General features: G+C 48.5%; 45 non-coding genes and 1 pseudogene across 45 annotated transcripts; all 46 read left to right on the forward strand.

The window, feature by feature from the left end:
* Nucleotides 1–48: 48 nt before the first annotated feature.
* Nucleotides 49–167, forward strand: LOC147989639 (5S ribosomal RNA). The gene has a single exon (XR_015614261.1). It is a non-coding gene; the product is annotated as a 5S ribosomal RNA (ribosomal RNA).
* Nucleotides 168–376: 209 nt separating this feature from the next.
* Nucleotides 377–495, forward strand: LOC147989640 (5S ribosomal RNA). Its single transcript, XR_015614167.1, has one exon. It is a non-coding gene; the product is annotated as a 5S ribosomal RNA (ribosomal RNA).
* A 209-nt stretch (nt 496–704) lies between these two features.
* On the forward strand, nt 705–823 carry LOC147989641 (5S ribosomal RNA). The gene has a single exon (XR_015614102.1). It is a non-coding gene; the product is annotated as a 5S ribosomal RNA (ribosomal RNA).
* Nucleotides 824–989: 166 nt separating this feature from the next.
* LOC147989642 (5S ribosomal RNA) lies at nt 990–1,108 on the forward strand. Its single transcript, XR_015614103.1, has one exon. It is a non-coding gene; the product is annotated as a 5S ribosomal RNA (ribosomal RNA).
* A 209-nt stretch (nt 1,109–1,317) lies between these two features.
* LOC147989643 (5S ribosomal RNA) lies at nt 1,318–1,436 on the forward strand. Its single transcript, XR_015614104.1, has one exon. It is a non-coding gene; the product is annotated as a 5S ribosomal RNA (ribosomal RNA).
* Nucleotides 1,437–1,645: 209 nt separating this feature from the next.
* LOC147989644 (5S ribosomal RNA) lies at nt 1,646–1,764 on the forward strand. Its single transcript, XR_015614400.1, has one exon. It is a non-coding gene; the product is annotated as a 5S ribosomal RNA (ribosomal RNA).
* A 209-nt stretch (nt 1,765–1,973) lies between these two features.
* On the forward strand, nt 1,974–2,092 carry LOC147989645 (5S ribosomal RNA). The gene has a single exon (XR_015614168.1). It is a non-coding gene; the product is annotated as a 5S ribosomal RNA (ribosomal RNA).
* A 209-nt stretch (nt 2,093–2,301) lies between these two features.
* Nucleotides 2,302–2,420, forward strand: LOC147989646 (5S ribosomal RNA). Its single transcript, XR_015614105.1, has one exon. It is a non-coding gene; the product is annotated as a 5S ribosomal RNA (ribosomal RNA).
* A 166-nt stretch (nt 2,421–2,586) lies between these two features.
* On the forward strand, nt 2,587–2,705 carry LOC147989647 (5S ribosomal RNA). Its single transcript, XR_015614106.1, has one exon. It is a non-coding gene; the product is annotated as a 5S ribosomal RNA (ribosomal RNA).
* A 209-nt stretch (nt 2,706–2,914) lies between these two features.
* LOC147989648 (5S ribosomal RNA) lies at nt 2,915–3,033 on the forward strand. Its single transcript, XR_015614107.1, has one exon. It is a non-coding gene; the product is annotated as a 5S ribosomal RNA (ribosomal RNA).
* A 209-nt stretch (nt 3,034–3,242) lies between these two features.
* On the forward strand, nt 3,243–3,361 carry LOC147989649 (5S ribosomal RNA). The gene has a single exon (XR_015614314.1). It is a non-coding gene; the product is annotated as a 5S ribosomal RNA (ribosomal RNA).
* Nucleotides 3,362–3,570: 209 nt separating this feature from the next.
* Nucleotides 3,571–3,689, forward strand: LOC147989650 (5S ribosomal RNA). The gene has a single exon (XR_015614281.1). It is a non-coding gene; the product is annotated as a 5S ribosomal RNA (ribosomal RNA).
* Nucleotides 3,690–3,898: 209 nt separating this feature from the next.
* Nucleotides 3,899–4,017, forward strand: LOC147989651 (5S ribosomal RNA). The gene has a single exon (XR_015614109.1). It is a non-coding gene; the product is annotated as a 5S ribosomal RNA (ribosomal RNA).
* A 209-nt stretch (nt 4,018–4,226) lies between these two features.
* On the forward strand, nt 4,227–4,345 carry LOC147989652 (5S ribosomal RNA). The gene has a single exon (XR_015614110.1). It is a non-coding gene; the product is annotated as a 5S ribosomal RNA (ribosomal RNA).
* A 209-nt stretch (nt 4,346–4,554) lies between these two features.
* On the forward strand, nt 4,555–4,673 carry LOC147989653 (5S ribosomal RNA). Its single transcript, XR_015614111.1, has one exon. It is a non-coding gene; the product is annotated as a 5S ribosomal RNA (ribosomal RNA).
* A 208-nt stretch (nt 4,674–4,881) lies between these two features.
* On the forward strand, nt 4,882–5,000 carry LOC147989654 (5S ribosomal RNA). Its single transcript, XR_015614842.1, has one exon. It is a non-coding gene; the product is annotated as a 5S ribosomal RNA (ribosomal RNA).
* Nucleotides 5,001–5,209: 209 nt separating this feature from the next.
* On the forward strand, nt 5,210–5,328 carry LOC147989655 (5S ribosomal RNA). The gene has a single exon (XR_015614369.1). It is a non-coding gene; the product is annotated as a 5S ribosomal RNA (ribosomal RNA).
* A 209-nt stretch (nt 5,329–5,537) lies between these two features.
* LOC147989656 (5S ribosomal RNA) lies at nt 5,538–5,656 on the forward strand. The gene has a single exon (XR_015614853.1). It is a non-coding gene; the product is annotated as a 5S ribosomal RNA (ribosomal RNA).
* Nucleotides 5,657–5,865: 209 nt separating this feature from the next.
* LOC147989657 (5S ribosomal RNA) lies at nt 5,866–5,984 on the forward strand. The gene has a single exon (XR_015614112.1). It is a non-coding gene; the product is annotated as a 5S ribosomal RNA (ribosomal RNA).
* A 209-nt stretch (nt 5,985–6,193) lies between these two features.
* On the forward strand, nt 6,194–6,312 carry LOC147989658 (5S ribosomal RNA). The gene has a single exon (XR_015614394.1). It is a non-coding gene; the product is annotated as a 5S ribosomal RNA (ribosomal RNA).
* Nucleotides 6,313–6,606: 294 nt separating this feature from the next.
* Nucleotides 6,607–6,725, forward strand: LOC147989659 (5S ribosomal RNA). Its single transcript, XR_015614422.1, has one exon. It is a non-coding gene; the product is annotated as a 5S ribosomal RNA (ribosomal RNA).
* A 209-nt stretch (nt 6,726–6,934) lies between these two features.
* LOC147989660 (5S ribosomal RNA) lies at nt 6,935–7,053 on the forward strand. Its single transcript, XR_015614406.1, has one exon. It is a non-coding gene; the product is annotated as a 5S ribosomal RNA (ribosomal RNA).
* Nucleotides 7,054–7,262: 209 nt separating this feature from the next.
* Nucleotides 7,263–7,381, forward strand: LOC147989661 (5S ribosomal RNA). Its single transcript, XR_015614332.1, has one exon. It is a non-coding gene; the product is annotated as a 5S ribosomal RNA (ribosomal RNA).
* Nucleotides 7,382–7,589: 208 nt separating this feature from the next.
* Nucleotides 7,590–7,708, forward strand: LOC147989662 (5S ribosomal RNA). The gene has a single exon (XR_015614277.1). It is a non-coding gene; the product is annotated as a 5S ribosomal RNA (ribosomal RNA).
* A 209-nt stretch (nt 7,709–7,917) lies between these two features.
* Nucleotides 7,918–8,036, forward strand: LOC147989663 (5S ribosomal RNA). The gene has a single exon (XR_015614330.1). It is a non-coding gene; the product is annotated as a 5S ribosomal RNA (ribosomal RNA).
* Nucleotides 8,037–8,330: 294 nt separating this feature from the next.
* On the forward strand, nt 8,331–8,449 carry LOC147989664 (5S ribosomal RNA; annotated as a pseudogene).
* Nucleotides 8,450–8,658: 209 nt separating this feature from the next.
* LOC147989665 (5S ribosomal RNA) lies at nt 8,659–8,777 on the forward strand. Its single transcript, XR_015614358.1, has one exon. It is a non-coding gene; the product is annotated as a 5S ribosomal RNA (ribosomal RNA).
* A 209-nt stretch (nt 8,778–8,986) lies between these two features.
* Nucleotides 8,987–9,105, forward strand: LOC147989666 (5S ribosomal RNA). The gene has a single exon (XR_015614333.1). It is a non-coding gene; the product is annotated as a 5S ribosomal RNA (ribosomal RNA).
* Nucleotides 9,106–9,313: 208 nt separating this feature from the next.
* On the forward strand, nt 9,314–9,432 carry LOC147989667 (5S ribosomal RNA). The gene has a single exon (XR_015614278.1). It is a non-coding gene; the product is annotated as a 5S ribosomal RNA (ribosomal RNA).
* Nucleotides 9,433–9,726: 294 nt separating this feature from the next.
* LOC147989668 (5S ribosomal RNA) lies at nt 9,727–9,845 on the forward strand. The gene has a single exon (XR_015614349.1). It is a non-coding gene; the product is annotated as a 5S ribosomal RNA (ribosomal RNA).
* Nucleotides 9,846–10,053: 208 nt separating this feature from the next.
* LOC147989669 (5S ribosomal RNA) lies at nt 10,054–10,172 on the forward strand. Its single transcript, XR_015614359.1, has one exon. It is a non-coding gene; the product is annotated as a 5S ribosomal RNA (ribosomal RNA).
* A 209-nt stretch (nt 10,173–10,381) lies between these two features.
* Nucleotides 10,382–10,501, forward strand: LOC147989670 (5S ribosomal RNA). The gene has a single exon (XR_015614371.1). It is a non-coding gene; the product is annotated as a 5S ribosomal RNA (ribosomal RNA).
* Nucleotides 10,502–10,709: 208 nt separating this feature from the next.
* On the forward strand, nt 10,710–10,828 carry LOC147989671 (5S ribosomal RNA). Its single transcript, XR_015614184.1, has one exon. It is a non-coding gene; the product is annotated as a 5S ribosomal RNA (ribosomal RNA).
* Nucleotides 10,829–11,037: 209 nt separating this feature from the next.
* Nucleotides 11,038–11,156, forward strand: LOC147989672 (5S ribosomal RNA). Its single transcript, XR_015614113.1, has one exon. It is a non-coding gene; the product is annotated as a 5S ribosomal RNA (ribosomal RNA).
* Nucleotides 11,157–11,450: 294 nt separating this feature from the next.
* On the forward strand, nt 11,451–11,569 carry LOC147989673 (5S ribosomal RNA). Its single transcript, XR_015614361.1, has one exon. It is a non-coding gene; the product is annotated as a 5S ribosomal RNA (ribosomal RNA).
* Nucleotides 11,570–11,778: 209 nt separating this feature from the next.
* LOC147989674 (5S ribosomal RNA) lies at nt 11,779–11,897 on the forward strand. Its single transcript, XR_015614345.1, has one exon. It is a non-coding gene; the product is annotated as a 5S ribosomal RNA (ribosomal RNA).
* Nucleotides 11,898–12,106: 209 nt separating this feature from the next.
* Nucleotides 12,107–12,225, forward strand: LOC147989675 (5S ribosomal RNA). The gene has a single exon (XR_015614356.1). It is a non-coding gene; the product is annotated as a 5S ribosomal RNA (ribosomal RNA).
* A 186-nt stretch (nt 12,226–12,411) lies between these two features.
* LOC147989676 (5S ribosomal RNA) lies at nt 12,412–12,530 on the forward strand. Its single transcript, XR_015614376.1, has one exon. It is a non-coding gene; the product is annotated as a 5S ribosomal RNA (ribosomal RNA).
* Nucleotides 12,531–12,801: 271 nt separating this feature from the next.
* LOC147989677 (5S ribosomal RNA) lies at nt 12,802–12,920 on the forward strand. The gene has a single exon (XR_015614252.1). It is a non-coding gene; the product is annotated as a 5S ribosomal RNA (ribosomal RNA).
* Nucleotides 12,921–13,129: 209 nt separating this feature from the next.
* LOC147989678 (5S ribosomal RNA) lies at nt 13,130–13,248 on the forward strand. Its single transcript, XR_015614114.1, has one exon. It is a non-coding gene; the product is annotated as a 5S ribosomal RNA (ribosomal RNA).
* A 209-nt stretch (nt 13,249–13,457) lies between these two features.
* Nucleotides 13,458–13,576, forward strand: LOC147989679 (5S ribosomal RNA). Its single transcript, XR_015614172.1, has one exon. It is a non-coding gene; the product is annotated as a 5S ribosomal RNA (ribosomal RNA).
* A 209-nt stretch (nt 13,577–13,785) lies between these two features.
* Nucleotides 13,786–13,904, forward strand: LOC147989680 (5S ribosomal RNA). Its single transcript, XR_015614115.1, has one exon. It is a non-coding gene; the product is annotated as a 5S ribosomal RNA (ribosomal RNA).
* A 209-nt stretch (nt 13,905–14,113) lies between these two features.
* On the forward strand, nt 14,114–14,232 carry LOC147989681 (5S ribosomal RNA). The gene has a single exon (XR_015614390.1). It is a non-coding gene; the product is annotated as a 5S ribosomal RNA (ribosomal RNA).
* A 209-nt stretch (nt 14,233–14,441) lies between these two features.
* On the forward strand, nt 14,442–14,560 carry LOC147989682 (5S ribosomal RNA). The gene has a single exon (XR_015614116.1). It is a non-coding gene; the product is annotated as a 5S ribosomal RNA (ribosomal RNA).
* A 208-nt stretch (nt 14,561–14,768) lies between these two features.
* On the forward strand, nt 14,769–14,887 carry LOC147989683 (5S ribosomal RNA). Its single transcript, XR_015614334.1, has one exon. It is a non-coding gene; the product is annotated as a 5S ribosomal RNA (ribosomal RNA).
* Nucleotides 14,888–15,095: 208 nt separating this feature from the next.
* LOC147989684 (5S ribosomal RNA) lies at nt 15,096–15,214 on the forward strand. The gene has a single exon (XR_015614357.1). It is a non-coding gene; the product is annotated as a 5S ribosomal RNA (ribosomal RNA).
* The last annotated feature ends 267 nt before the right edge of the window (nt 15,215–15,481 follow it).

Genomic DNA, 15,481 nt, shown 5'->3' on the forward strand with positions numbered 1-15,481 from the left:
GGAGCTGGGAGGGGCCAGCATAAGGGACGAAGACGGGGGTAACATGTCGGATGCGATCATACCAGCACTAAAGCACCGGATCCCATCAGAACTCCGAAGTTAAGCGTGCTTGGGCGAGAGTAGTACTAGGATGGGTGACCTCCTCGGAAGTCCTCGTGTTGCATTCCCTTTTTAATTTTCTTTTGCGCGGCGTGCAAAAGAAAACTCACGGCCGCGACATATATTTACCACGTTTTATTATTTTGCACGTTTGCGGTAAGTTTTAGCTCGTTGGTCATTATTCACGCGTGTAGCGGCGGGCAAAGCAAAGTACAATCGTCTTTGTAGTGGAGCTGGGAGGGGCAAGCATAAGGGACGAAGACGGGGGTAGCATGTCGGATGCGATCATACCAGCACTAAAGCACCGGATCCCATCAGAACTCCGAAGTTAAGCGTGCTTGGGCGAGAGTAGTACTAGGATGGGTGACCTCCTGGGAAGTCCTTGTGTTGCATTCCCTTTTTAATTTTCTTTTGCGCGGCGTGCAAAAGAAAACTCACGGCCGCGACATATATTTACCACGTTTTATTATTTTGCACGTTTGCGGTAAGTTTTAGCTCGTTGGTCATTATTCACGCGTGTAGCGGCGGGCAAGGCAAAGTACAATCGTCTTTGTAGTGGAGCTGGGAAGGGCAAGCATAAGGGACGAAGACGGGGGTAACATGTCGGATGCGATCATACCAGCACTAAAGCACCGGATCCCATCAGAACTCCGAAGTTAAGCGTGCTTGGGCGAGAGTAGTACTAGGATGGGTGACCTCCTGGGAAGTCCTCGTGTTGCATTCCCTTTTCAATTTTCTTTTGCACGTTTTATTATTTTGCACGTTTGCGGTAAGTTTTAGCTCGTTGGTCATTATTCACGCGTGTAGCGGCGGGCAAGGCAAAGTACAATCGTCTTTGTAGTGGAGCTGGGAAGGGCAAGCATAAGGGACGAAGACGGGGGTAACATGTCGGATGCGATCATACCAGCACTAAAGCACCGGATCCCATCAGAACTCCGAAGTTAAGCGTGCTTGGGCGAGAGTAGTACTAGGATGGGTGACCTCCTGGGAAGTCCTCGTGTTGCATTCCCTTTTTAATTTTCTTTTGCGCGGCGTGCAAAAGAAAACTCACGGCCGCGACATATATTTACCACGTTTTATTATTTTACACGTTTGCGGTAAGTTTTAGCTCGTTGGTCATTATTCACGCGCGTAGCGGCGGGCAAGGCAAAGTACAATCGTCTTTGTAGTGGAGCTGGGAGGGGCAAGCATAAGTGACGAAGACGGGGGTAACATGTCGGATGCGATCATACCAGCACTAAAGCACCGGATCCCATCAGAACTCCGAAGTTAAGCGTGCTTGGGCGAGAGTAGTACTAGGATGGGTGACCTCCTGGGAAGTCCTCGTGTTGCATTCCCTTTTTAATTTTCTTTTGCGCGGCGTGCAAAAGAAAACTCACGGCCGCGACATATATTTACCACGTTTTATTATTTTGCACGTTTGCGGTAAGTTTTAGCTCGTTGGTCATTATTCACGCGTGTAGCGGCGGGCAAAGCAAAGTACAATCGTCTTTGTAGTGGAGCTGGGAGGGGCAAGCATAAGGGACGAAGACGGGGGTAGCCTGTCGGATGCGATCATACCAGCACTAAAGCACCGGATCCCATCAGAACTCCGAAGTTAAGCGTGCTTGGGCGAGAGTATTACTAGGATGGGTGACCTCCTGGGAAGTCCTTTTGTTGCATTCCCTTTTTAATTTTCTTTTGCGCGGCGTGCAAAAGAAAACTCACGGCCGCGACATATATTTACCACGTTTTATTATTTTGCACGTTTGCGGTAAGTTTTAGCTCGTTGGTCATTATTCACGCGTGTAGCGGCGGGCAAAGCAAAGTACAATCGTCTTTGTAGTGGAGCTGGGAGGGGCAAGCATAAGGGACGAAGACGGGGGTAGCATGTCGGATGCGATCATACCAGCACTAAAGCACCGGATCCCATCAGAACTCCGAAGTTAAGCGTGCTTGGGCGAGAGTAGTACTAGGATGGGTGACCTCCTGGGAAGTCCTTGTGTTGCATTCCCTTTTTAATTTTCTTTTGCGCGGCGTGCAAAAGAAAACTCACGGCCGCGACATATATTTACCACGTTTTATTATTTTGCACGTTTGCGGTAAGTTTTAGCTCGTTGGTCATTATTCACGCGTGTAGCGGCGGGCAAGGCAAAGTACAATCGTCTTTGTAGTGGAGCTGGGAAGGGCAAGCATAAGGGACGAAGACGGGGGTAACATGTCGGATGCGATCATACCAGCACTAAAGCACCGGATCCCATCAGAACTCCGAAGTTAAGCGTGCTTGGGCGAGAGTAGTACTAGGATGGGTGACCTCCTGGGAAGTCCTCGTGTTGCATTCCCTTTTCAATTTTCTTTTGCACGTTTTATTATTTTGCACGTTTGCGGTAAGTTTTAGCTCGTTGGTCATTATTCACGCGTGTAGCGGCGGGCAAGGCAAAGTACAATCGTCTTTGTAGTGGAGCTGGGAAGGGCAAGCATAAGGGACGAAGACGGGGGTAACATGTCGGATGCGATCATACCAGCACTAAAGCACCGGATCCCATCAGAACTCCGAAGTTAAGCGTGCTTGGGCGAGAGTAGTACTAGGATGGGTGACCTCCTGGGAAGTCCTCGTGTTGCATTCCCTTTTTAATTTTCTTTTGCGCGGCGTGCAAAAGAAAACTCACGGCCGCGACATATATTTACCACGTTTTATTATTTTGCACGTTTGCGGTAAGTTTTAGCTCGTTGGTCATTATTCACGCGCGTAGCGGCGGGCAAGGCAAAGTACAATCGTCTTTGTAGTGGAGCTGGGAGGGGCAAGCATAAGTGACGAAGACGGGGGTAACATGTCGGATGCGATCATACCAGCACTAAAGCACCGGATCCCATCAGAACTCCGAAGTTAAGCGTGCTTGGGCGAGAGTAGTACTAGGATGGGTGACCTCCTGGGAAGTCCTCGTGTTGCATTCCCTTTTTAATTTTCTTTTGCGCGGCGTGCAAAAGAAAACTCACGGCCGCGACATATATTTACCACGTTTTATTATTTTGCACGTTTGCGGTAAGTTTTAGCTCGTTGGTCATTATTCACGCGTGTAGCGGCGGGCAAAGCAAAGTACAATCGTCTTTGTAGTGGAGCTGGGAGGGGCAAGCATAAGGGACGAAGACGGGGGTAGCCTGTCGGATGCGATCATACCAGCACTAAAGCACCGGATCCCATCAGAACTCCGAAGTTAAGCGTGCTTGGGCGAGAGTAGTACTAGGATGGGTGACCTCCTGGGAAGTCCTTTTGTTGCATTCCCTTTTTAATTTTCTTTTGCGCGGCGTGCAAAAGAAAACTCACGGCCGCGACATATATTTACCACGTTTTATTATTTTGCACGTTTGCGGTAAGTTTTAGCTCGTTGGTCATTATTCACGCGTGTAGCGGCGGGCAAGGCAAAGTACAATCGTCTTTGTAGTGGAGCTGGGAGGGGCAAGCATAAGGGACGAAGACGGGGGTAACATGTCGGATGCGATCATACCAGCACTAAAGCACCGGATCCCATCAGAACTCCGAAGTTAAGCGTGCTTGAGCGAGAGTAGTACTAGGATGGGTGACCTCCTGGGAAGTCCTCGTGTTGCATTCCCTTTTTAATTTTCTTTTGCGCGCCGTGCAAAAGAAAACTCACGGCCGCGACATATATTTACCACGTTTTATTATTTTGCACGTTTGCGGTAAGTTTTAGCTCGTTGGTCATTATTCACGCGTGTAGCGGCGGGCAAAGCAAAGTACAATCGTCTTTGTAGTGGAGCTGGGAGGGGCAAGCATAAGGGACGAAGACGGGGGTAACATGTCGGATGCGATCATACCAGCACTAAAGCACCGGATCCCATCAGAACTCCGAAGTTAAGCGTGCTTGGGCGAGAGTAGTACTAGGATGGGTGACCTCCTGGGAAGTCCTCGTGTTGCATTCCCTTTTTAATTTTCTTTTGCGCGGCGTGCAAAAGAAAACTCACGGCCGCGACATATATTTACCACGTTTTATTATTTTGCATGTTTGCGGTAAGTTTTAGCTCGTTGGTCATTATTCACGCGTGTAGCGGCGGGCAAGGCAAAGTACAATCGTCTTTGTAGTGGAGCTGGGAGGGGCAAGCATAAGGGACGAAGACGGGGGTAACATGTCGGATGCGATCATACCAGCACTAAAGCACCGGATCCCATCAGAACTCCGAAGTTAAGCGTGCTTGGGCGAGAGTAGTACTAGGATGGGTGACCTCCTGGGAAGTCCTCGTGTTGCATTCCCTTTTTAATTTTCTTTTGCGCGCCGTGCAAAAGAAAACTCACGGCCGCGACATATATTTACCACGTTTTATTATTTTGCACGTTTGCGGTAAGTTTTAGCTCGTTGGTCATTATTCACGCGTGTAGCGGCGGGCAAGGCAAAGTACAATCGTCTTTGTAGTGGAGCTGGGAGGGGCAAGCATAAGGGACGAAGACGGGGGTAACATGTCGGATGCGATCATACCAGCACTAAAGCACCGGATCCCATCAGAACTCCGAAGTTAAGCGTGCTTGGGCGAGAGTAGTACTAGGATGGGTGACCTCCTGGGAAGTCCTCGTGTTGCATTCCCTTTTTAAATTTTTTTTGCGCGGCGTGCAAAAGAAACTCACGGCCGCGACATATATTTACCACGTTTTATTATTTTGCACGTTTGCGGTAAGTTTTAGCTCGTTGGTCATTATTCACGCGTGTAGCGGCGGGCAAAGCAAAGTACAATCGTCTTTGTAGTGGAGCTGGGAGGGGCAAGCATAAGGGACGAAGACGGGGGTAACATGTCGGATGCGATCATACCAGCACTAAAGCACCGGATCCCATCAGAACTCCGAAGTTAAGCGTGCTTGGGCGAGAGTAGTACTAGGATGGGTGACCTCCTGGGAAGTTCTCGTGTTGCATTCCCTTTTTAATTTTCTTTTGTGCGGCGTGCAAAAGAAAACTCACGGCCGCGACATATATTTACCACGTTTTATTATTTTGCACGTTTGCGGTAAGTTTTAGCTCGTTGGTCATTATTCACGCGTGTAGCGGCGGGCAAAGCAAAGTACAATCGTCTTTGTAGTGGAGCTGGGAGGGGCAAGCATAAGGGACGAAGACGGGGGTAACATGTCGGATGCGATCATACCAGCACTAAAGCACCGGATCCCATTAGAACTTTGAAGTTAAGCGTGCTTGGGCGAGAGTAGTACTAGGATGGGTGACCTCCTGGGAAGTCCTCGTGTTGCATTCCCTTTTTAAATTTTTTTTGCGCGGCGTGCAAAAGAAAACTCACGGCCGCGACATATATTTACCACGTTTTATTATTTTGCACGTTTGCGGTAAGTTTTAGCTCGTTGGTCATTATTCACGCGTGTAGCGGCGGGCAAAGCAAAGTACAATCGTCTTTGTAGTGGAGCTGGGAGGGGCAAGCATAAGGGACGAAGACGGGGGTAACATGTCGGATGCGATCATACCAGCACTAAAGCACCGGATCCCATCAGAACTCCGAAGTTAAGCGTGCTTGGGCGAGAGTAGTACTAGGATGGGTGACCTCCTGGGAAGTTCTCGTGTTGCATTCCCTTTTTAATTTTCTTTTGTGCGGCGTGCAAAAGAAAACTCACGGCCGCGACATATATATACCACGTTTTATTATTTTGCACGTTTGCGGTAAGTTTTAGCTCGTTGGTCATTATTCACGCGTGTAGCGGCGGGGAAAGCAAAGTACGATCGTCTTTGTAGTGGAGCTGGGAGGGGCAAGCATAAGGGACGAAGACGGGGGTAACATGTCGGATGCGATCATACCAGCACTAAAGCACCGGATCCCATCAGAACTCCGAAGTTAAGCGTGCTTGGGCGAGAGTAGTACTAGGATGGGTGACCTCCTGGGAAGTCCTCGTGTTGCATTCCCTTTTTAAATTTTTTTTGCGCGCCGTGCAAAAGAAAACTCACGGCCGCGACATATATTTACCACGTTTTATTATTTTGCACGTTTGCGGTAAGTTTTAGCTCGTTGGTCATTATTCACGCGTGTAGCGGCGGGCAAAGCAAAGTACAATCGTCTTTGTAGTGGAGCTGGGAGGGGCAAGCATAAGGGACGAAGACGGGGGTAACATGTCGGATGCGATCAGACCAGCACTAAAGCACCGGATCCAATTAGAACTCCGAAGTTAAGCGTGCTTGGGCGAGAGTAGTACTAGGATGGGTGACCTCCTGGGAAGTCCTCGTGTTGCATTCCCTTTTTAATTTTCTTTTGCGCGCCGTGCAAAAGAAAACTCACGGCCGCGACATATATTTACCACGTTTTATTATTTTGCACGTTTGCGGTAAGTTTTAGCTCGTTGGTCATTATTCACGCGTGTAGCGGCCGCGACATATATTTACCACGTTTTATTATTTTGCACGTTTGCGGTAAGTTTTAGCTCGTTGGTCATTATTCACGCGTGTAGCGGCGGGCAAAGCAAAGTACAATCGTCTTTGTAGTGGAGCTGGGAGGGGCAAGCATAAGGGACGAAGACGGGGGTAACATGTCGGATGCAATCATACCAGCACTAAAGCACCGGATCCCATCAAAACTCCGAAGTTAAGCGTGCTTGGGCGAGAGTAGTACTAGGATGGGTGACCTCCTGGGAAGTCCTCGTGTTCCATTCCCTTTTTAATTTTCTTTTGCGCGGCGTGCAAAAGAAAACTCATGCCCGCGACATATATTTACCATGTTTTATTATTTTGCACGTTTGCGGTACGTTTTAGCTCGTTGGTCATTATTCACGCGTGTAGCGGCGGGCAAAGCAAAGTACAATCGTCTTTGTAGTGGAGCTGGGAGGGGCAAGCATAAGGGACGAAGACGGGGGTAACATGTCGGATGCGATCATACCAGCACTAAAGCACCGGATCCCATCAGAACTCCGAACTTAAGCGTGCTTGGGCGAGAGTAGTACTAGGATGGGTGACCTCCTGGGAAGTCCTCGCGTGGCATTCCCTTTTTAATTTTTTTTTGCGCGGCGTGCAAAAGAAAACTCACGGCCGCGACATATATTTACCACGTTTTATTATTTTGCACGTTTGCGGTAAGTTTTAGCTCGTTGGTCATTATTCACGCGTGTAGCGGCGGGCAAAGCAAAGTACAATCGTCTTTGTAGTGGAGCTGGGAGGGGCAAGCATAAGGGACGAAGACGGGGGTAACATGTCGGATGCGATCATACCAGCACTAAAGCACCGGATCCCATCAGAACTCCGAAGTTAAGCGTGCTTGGGAGAGAGTAGTACTAGGATGGGTGACCTCTTGGGAAGTCCTCATGTTGCATTCCCTTTTTAATTTTTTTTGCGCGGCGTGCAAAAGAAAACTCACGGCCGCGACATATATTTACTACGTTTTATTATTTTGCACGTTTGCGGTAAGTTTTAGCTCGTTGGTCATTATTCACGCGTGTAGCGGCGGGCAAAGCAAAGTACAATCGTCTTTGTAGTGGAGCTGGGAGGGGCAAGCATAAGGGACGAAGACGGGGGTAACAAGTCGGATGCGATAATGCCAGCACTAAAGCACCGGATCCCATCAGAACTCCGAAGTTAAGCGTGCTTGGGCGAGAGTAGTACTAGGATGGGTGACCTCCTGGGAAGTCCTCGTGTTGCATTCCCTTTTTAAATTTTTTTTGCGCGGCGTGCAAAAGAAAACTCACGGCCGCGACATATATTTACCACGTTTTATTATTTTGCACGTTTGCGGTAAGTTTTAGCTCGTTGGTCATTATTCACGCGTGTAGCGGCGGGCAAAGCAAAGTACAATCGTCTTTGTAGTGGAGCTGGGAGGGGCAAGCATAAGGGACGAAGACGGGGGTAACATGTCGGATGCGATCATACCAGCACTAAAGCACCGGATCCAATTAGAACTCCGAAGTTAAGCGTGCTTGGGCGAGAGTAGTACTAGGATGGGTGACCTCCTGGGAAGTCCTCGTGTTGCATTCCCTTTTTAATTTTCTTTTGCGCGCCGTGCAAAAGAAAACTCACGGCCGCGACATATATTTACCACGTTTTATTATTTTGCACGTTTGCGGTAAGTTTTAGCTCGTTGGTCATTATTCACGCGTGTAGCGGCCGCGACATATATTTACCACGTTTTATTATTTTGCACGTTTGCGGTAAGTTTTAGCTCGTTGGTCATTATTCACGCGTGTAGCGGCGGGCAAAGCAAAGTACAATCGTCTTTGTAGTGGAGCTGGGAGGGGAAAGCATAAGGGACGAAGACGGGGGTAACATGTCGGATGCAATCATATCAGCACTAAAGCACCGGATCCCATCAAAACTCCGAAGTTAAGCGTGCTTGGGCGAGAGTAGTACTAGGATGGGTGACCTCCTGGGAAGTCCTCGTGTTCCATTCCCTTTTTAATTTTCTTTTGCGCGGCGTGCAAAAGAAAACTCATGCCCGCGACATATATTTACCATGTTTTATTATTTTGCACGTTTGCGGTACGTTTTAGCTCGTTGGTCATTATTCACGCGTGTAGCGGCGGGCAAAGCAAAGTACAATCGTCTTTGTAGTGGAGCTGGGAGGGGCAAGCATAAGGGACGAAGACGGGGGTAACATGTCGGATGCGATCATACCAGCACTAAAGCACCGGATCCCATCAGAACTCCGAAGTTAAGCGTGCTTGGGCGAGAGTAGTACTAGGATGGGTGACCTCCTGGGAAGTCCTCGCGTGGCATTCCCTTTTTAATTTTTTTTTGCGCGGCGTGCAAAAGAAAACTCACGGCCGCGACATATATTTACCACGTTTTATTATTTTGCACGTTTGCGGTAAGTTTTAGCTCGTTGGTCATTATTCACGCGTGTAGCGGCGGGCAAAGCAAAGTACAATCGTCTTTGTAGTGGAGCTGGGAGGGGCAAGCATAAGGGACGAAGACGGGGGTAACATGTCGGATGCGATCATACCAGCACTAAAGCACCGGATCCCATCAGAACTCCGAAGTTAAGCGTGCTTGGGAGAGAGTAGTACTAGGATGGGTGACCTCTTGGGAAGTCCTCATGTTGCATTCCCTTTTTAATTTTTTTTGCGCGGCGTGCAAAAGAAAACTCACGGCCGTGACATATATTTACCACGTTTTATTATTTTGCACGTTTGCGGTAAGTTTTAGCTCGTTGGTCATTATTCACGCGTGTAGCGGCGGGCAAAGCAAAGTACAATCGTCTTTGTAGTGGAGCTGGGAGGGGCAAGCATAAGGGACGAAGACGGGGGTAACAAGTCGGATGCGATAATGCCAGCACTAAAGCACCGGATCCCATCAGAACTCCGAAGTTAAGCGTGCTTGGGCGAGAGTAGTACTAGGATGGGTGACCTCCTGGGAAGTCCTCGTGTTGCATTCCCTTTTTAATTTTCTTTTGCGCGGCGTGCAAAAGAAAACTCACGGCCGCGACATATATTTACCACGTTTTATTATTTTGCACGTTTGCCGTAAGTTTTAGCTCGTTGGTCATTATTCACGCGTGTAGCGGCCGCGACATATATTTACCACGTTTTATTATTTTGCACGTTTGCGGTAAGTTTTAGCTCGTTGGTCATTATTCACGCGTGTAGCGGCGGGCAAAGCAAAGTACAATCGTCTTTGTATTGGAGCTGGGAGGGGCAAGCATAAGGGACGAAGACGGGGGTAACATGTCGGATGCGATCATACCAGCACTAAAGCACCGGATCCCATCAGAACTCCGAAGTTAAGCGTGCTTGGGCGAGAGTAGTACTAGGATGGGTGACCTCCTGGGAAGTCCTCGTGTTCCATTCCCTTTTTAATTTTCTTTTGCGCGGCGTGCAAAAGAAAACTCATGCCCGCAACATATATTTACCATGTTTTATTATTTTGCACGTTTGCGGTAAGTTTTAGCTCGTTGGTCATTATTCACGCGTGTAGCGGCGGCAAAGCAAAGTACAATCGTCTTTGTAGTGGAGCTGGGAGGGGCAAGCATAAGGGACGAAGACGGGGGTAACATGTTGGATGCGATCATACCAGCACTAAAGCACCGGATCCCATCAGAACTCCGAAGTTAAGCGTGCTTGGGCGAGAGTAGTACTAGGATGGGTGACCTCCTGGGAAGTCCTCGCGTGGCATTCCCTTTTTAATTTTTTTTTGCGCGGCGTGCAAAAGAAAACTCACGGCCGCGACATATATTTACCACGTTTTATTATTTTGCACGTTTGCGGTAAGTTTTAGCTCGTTGGTCATTATTCACGCGTGTAGCGGCGGGCAAAGCAAAGTACAATCGTCTTTGTAGTGGAGCTGGGAGGGGCAAGCATAAGGGACGAAGACGGGGGTAACATGTCGGATGCGATCATACCAGCACTAAAGCACCGGATCCCATCAAGAACTCCGAAGTTAAGCGTGCTTGGGAGAGAGTAGTACTAGGATGGGTGACCTCTTGGGAAGTCCTCATGTTGCATTCCCTTTTTAATTTTTTTTGCGCGGCGTGCAAAAGAAAACTCACGGCCGCGACATATATTTACCACGTTTTATTATTTTGCACGTTTGCGGTAAGTTTTAGCTCGTTGGTCATTATTCACGCGTGTAGCGGCGGGCAAAGCAAAGTACAATCGTCTTTGTAGTGGAGCTGGGAGGGGCAAGCATAAGGGACGAAGACGGGGGTAACAAGTCGGATGCGATCATACTAGCACTAAAGCACCGGATCCCATCAGAACTCCGAAGTTAAGCGTGCTTGGGCGAGAGTAGTACTAGGATGGGTGACCTCCTGGGAAGTCCTCGTGTTGCATTCCCTTTTTAATTTTCTTTTTCGCGGCGTGCAAAAGAAAACTCACGGCCGCGACATATATTTACCACGTTTTATTATTTTGCACGTTTGCGGTAAGTTTTAGCTCGTTGGTCATTATTCACGCGTGTAGCGGCGGGCAAAGCAAAGTACAATCGTCTTTGTAGTGGAGCTGGGAGGGGCAAGCATAAGGGACGAAGACGGGGGTAACATGTCGGATGCGATCATACCAGCACTAAAGCACCGGATCCCATCAGAACTCCGAAGTTAAGCGTGCTTGGGCGAGAGTAGTACTAGGATGGGTGACCTCCTGGGAAGTCCTCGTGTTGCATTCCCTTTTTAATTTTCTTTTGCGCGCCGTGCAAAAGAAAACTCACGGCCGCGACATATATTTACCACGTTTTATTATTTTGCACGTTTGCGGTAAGTTTTAGCTCGTTGGTCATTATTCACGCGTGTAGCGGCCGCGACATATATTTACCACGTTTTATTATTTTGCACGTTTGCGGTAAGTTTTAGCTCGTTGGTCATTATTCACGCGTGTAGCGGCGGGCAAATCAAAGTACAATCGTCTTTGTAGTGGAGCTGGGAGGGGCAAGCATAAGGGACGAAGACGGGGGTAACATGTCGGATGCGATCATACCAGCCCTAAAGCACCGGATCCCATCAGAACTCCGAAGTTAATCGTGCTTGGGCGAGAGTAGTACTAGGATGGGTGACCTCCTGGGAAGTCCTCGTGTTGCATTCCCTTTTTAATTTTCTTTTGCACGGCGTGCAAAAGAAAACTCACGGCCGCGACATATATTTACCACGTTTTATTATTTTGCACGTTTGCGGTAAGTTTTAGCTCGTTGGTCATTATTCACGCGTGTAGCGGCGGGCAAAGCAAAGTACAATCGTCTTTGTAGTGGAGCTGGGAGGGGCAAGCATAAGGGACAAAGACGGGGGTAACATGTCAGATGCGATCATACCAGCACTAAAGCACCGGATCCCATCAGAACTCCGAAGTTAAGCGTGCTTGGGTGAGAGTAGTACTAGGATGGGTGACCTCCTGGGAAGTCCTCGTGTTGCATTCCCTTTTTAATTTTCTTTTGCGCGGCGTGCAAAAGAAAACTCACGGCCGCGACATATATTTACCACGTTTTATTATTTTGCACGTTTGCGGTAAGTTTTAGCTCGTTGGTCATTATTCATGCGTGTAGCGGCGGGCAAAGCAAAGTACAATCGTTTTTGTAGTGGAGCTGGGAGGGGCAAGCATAAGGGACGAAGACGGGGGTAACATGTCGGATGCGATCATACCAGCACTAAAGCACCGTATCCCATCAGAACTCCGAAGTTAAGCGTGCTTGGGCGAGAGTAGTACTAGGATGGGTGACCTCCTGGGAAGTCCTCGTGTTGCATTCCCTTTTTAAAGAAAACTCACGGCCGCGACATATATTTACCACGTTTTATTATTTTGCACGTTTGCGGTAAGTTTTAGCTCGTTGGTCATTATTCACGCGTGTAGCGGCGGGCAAAGCAAAGTACAATCGTCTTTGTAGTGGAGCTGGGAGGGGCAAGCATAAGGGACGAAGACGGGGGTAACATGTTGGATGTGATCATACCAGCACTAAAGCACCGTATCCCATCAGAACTCCGAAGTTAAGCGTGCTTGGGCGAGAGTAGTACTAGGATGGGTGACCTCCTGGGAAGTCCTCGTGTTGCATTCCCTTTTTAAAGAAAACTCACGGCCGCGACATATATTTACCACGTTTTATTATTTTGCACGTTTGCGGTAAGTTTTAGCTTGTTGGTCATTATTCACGCGTGTAGCGGCCGCGACATATATTTACCACGTTTTATTATTTTGCACGTTTGCGGTAAGTTTTAGCTCGTTGGTCATTATTCACGCGTGTAGCGGCGGGCAAAGCAAAGTACAATCGTCTTTGTAGTGGAGCTGGGAGGGGCAAGCATAAGGGACGAAGACGGGGGTAACATGTCGGATGTGATCATACCAGCACTAAAGCACCGGATCCCATCAGAACTCTGAAGTTAAGCGTGCTTGGGCGAGAGTAGTACTAGGATGGGTGACCTCCTGGGAAGTCCTCGTGTTGCATTCCCTTTTTAATTTTCTTTTGCGCGGCGTGCAAAAGAAAACTCACGCCCGCGACATATATTTACCACGTTTTATTATTTTGCACGTTTGCGGTAAGTTTTAGCTCGTTGGTCATTATTCACGCGTGTAGCGGCGGGCAAAGCAAAGTACAATCGTCTTTGTAGTGGAGCTGGGAGGGGCAAGCATAAGGGACGAAGACGGGGGTAACATGTCGGATGCGATCATACCAGCACTAAAGCACCGGATCCCATCAGAACTCCGAAGTTAAGCGTGCTTGGGCGAGAGTAGTACTAGGATGGGTGACCTCCTGGGAAGTCCTCGTGTTGCATTCCCTTTTTAATTTTCTTTTGCGCGGCGTGCAAAAGAAAACTCACGGCCGCGACATATATTTACCACGTTTTATTATTTTGCACGTTTGCGGTAAGTTTTAGCTCGTTGGTCATTATTCACGCGTGTAGCGGCGGGCAAAGCAAAGTACAATCGTCTTTGTAGTGGAGCTGGGAGGGGCAAGTATAAGGGACGAAGACGGGGGTAACATGTCGGATGCGATCATACCAGCACTAAAGCACCGGATCCCATCAGAACTCCGAAGTTAAGCGTGCTTGGGCGAGAGTAGTACTAGGATGGGTGTCCTCCTGGGAAGTCCTCGTGTTGCATTCCCTTTTTAATTTTCTTTTGCGCGGCGTGCAAAAGAAAACTCACGGCCGCGACATATATTTACCACGTTTTATTATTTTGCACGTTTGCGGTAAGTTTTAGCTCGTTGGTCATTATTCACGCGTGTAGCGGCGGGCAAAGCAAAGTACAATCGTCTTTGTAGTGGAGCTGGGAGGGGCAAGCATAAGGGACGAAGACGGGGGTAACATGTCGGATGCGATCATACCAGCACTAAAGCACCGGATCCCATCAGAACTCCGAAGTTAAGCGTGCTTGGGCGAGAGTAGTACTAGGATGGGTGACCTCCTGGGAAGTCCTCGTGTTGCATTCCCTTTTTAATTTTCTTTTGCGCGGCGTGCAAAAGAAAACTCACGGCCGCGACATATATTTACCACGTTTTATTATTTTGCACGTTTGCGGTAAGTTTTAGCTCGTTGGTCATTATTCACGCGTGTAGCGGCGGGCAAAGCAAAGTACAATCGTCTTTGTAGTGGAGCTGGGAGGGGCAAGCATAAGGGACGAAGACGGGGGTAACATGTCGGATGCGATCATACCAGCACTAAAGCACCGGATCCCATCAGAACTCCAAAGTTCAGCGTGCTTGGGCGAGAGTAGTACTAGGATGGGTGACCTCCTGGGAAGTCCTCGTGTTGCATTCCCTTTTTAATTTTCTTTTGCGCGGCGTGCAAAAGAAAACTCACGGCCGCGACATATATTTACCACGTTTTATTATTTTGCACGTTTGCGGTAAGTTTTAGCTCGTTGGTCATTATTCACGCGTGTAGCGGCGGGCAAGGCAAAGTACAATCGTCTTTGTAGTGGAGCTGGGAGGGGCAAGCATAAGGGACGAAGACGGGGGTAACATGTCGGATGCGATCATACCAGCACTAAAGCACCGGATCCCATCAGAACTCCGAAGTTAAGCGTGCTTGGGCGAGAGTAGTACTAGGATGGGTGACCTCCTGGGAAGTCCTCGTGTTGCATTCCGTTTTTAATTTTTTTTGCGCGGCCTGCAAAAGAAAACTCACGGCCGCGACATATATTTACCACGTTTTATTATTTTGCACGTTTGCGGTAAGTTTTAGCTCGTTGGTCATTATTCACGCGTGTAGCGGCGGGCAAAGCAAAGTACAATCGTCTTTGTAGTGGAGCTGGGAGGGGCAAGCATAAGGGACGAAGACGGGGGTAACATGTCGGATGCGATCATACCAGCACTAAAGCACCGGATCCCATCAGAACTCCGAAGTTAAGCGTGCTTGGGAGAGAGTAGTACTAGGATGGGTGACCTCTTGGGAAGTCCTCATGTTGCATTCCCTTTTTAATTTTTTTTGCGCGGCGTGCAAAAGAAATCTCACGGCCGCGACATATATTTACCACGTTTTATTATTTTGCACGTTTGCGGTAAGTTTTAGCTCGTTGGTCATTATTCACGCGTGTAGCGGCGGGCAAAGCAAAGTACAATCGTCTTTGTAGTGGAGCTGGGAGGGGCAAGCATAAGGGACGAAGACGGGGGTAACATGTCGGATGCGATCATACCAGCACTAAAGCACCGTATCCCATCAGAACTCCGAAGTTAAGCGTGCTTGGGCGAGAGTAGTACTAGGATGGGTGACCTCCTGGGAAGTCCTCGTGTTGCATTCCCTTTTTAAAGAAAACTCACGGCCGCGACATATATTTACCACGTTTTATTATTTTGCACGTTTGCGGTAAGTTTTAGCTTGTTGGTCATTATTCACGCGTGTAGCGGCCGCGACATATATTTACCATGTTTTATTATTTTGCACGTTTGCGGTAAGTTTTAGCTCGTTGGTCATTATTCACGCGTGTAGCGGCGGGCAAAGCAAAGTACAATCGTCTTTGTAGTGGAGCTGGGAGGGGCAAGCATAAGGGACGAAGACGGGGGTAACA

Source organism: Triticum urartu, chromosome 1A (assembly GCF_056163025.1).
Source record: "Triticum urartu cultivar PI428250 chromosome 1A, HENAU_Tu73, whole genome shotgun sequence".
Lineage (NCBI taxonomy): Eukaryota > Viridiplantae > Streptophyta > Magnoliopsida > Poales > Poaceae > Triticum > Triticum urartu.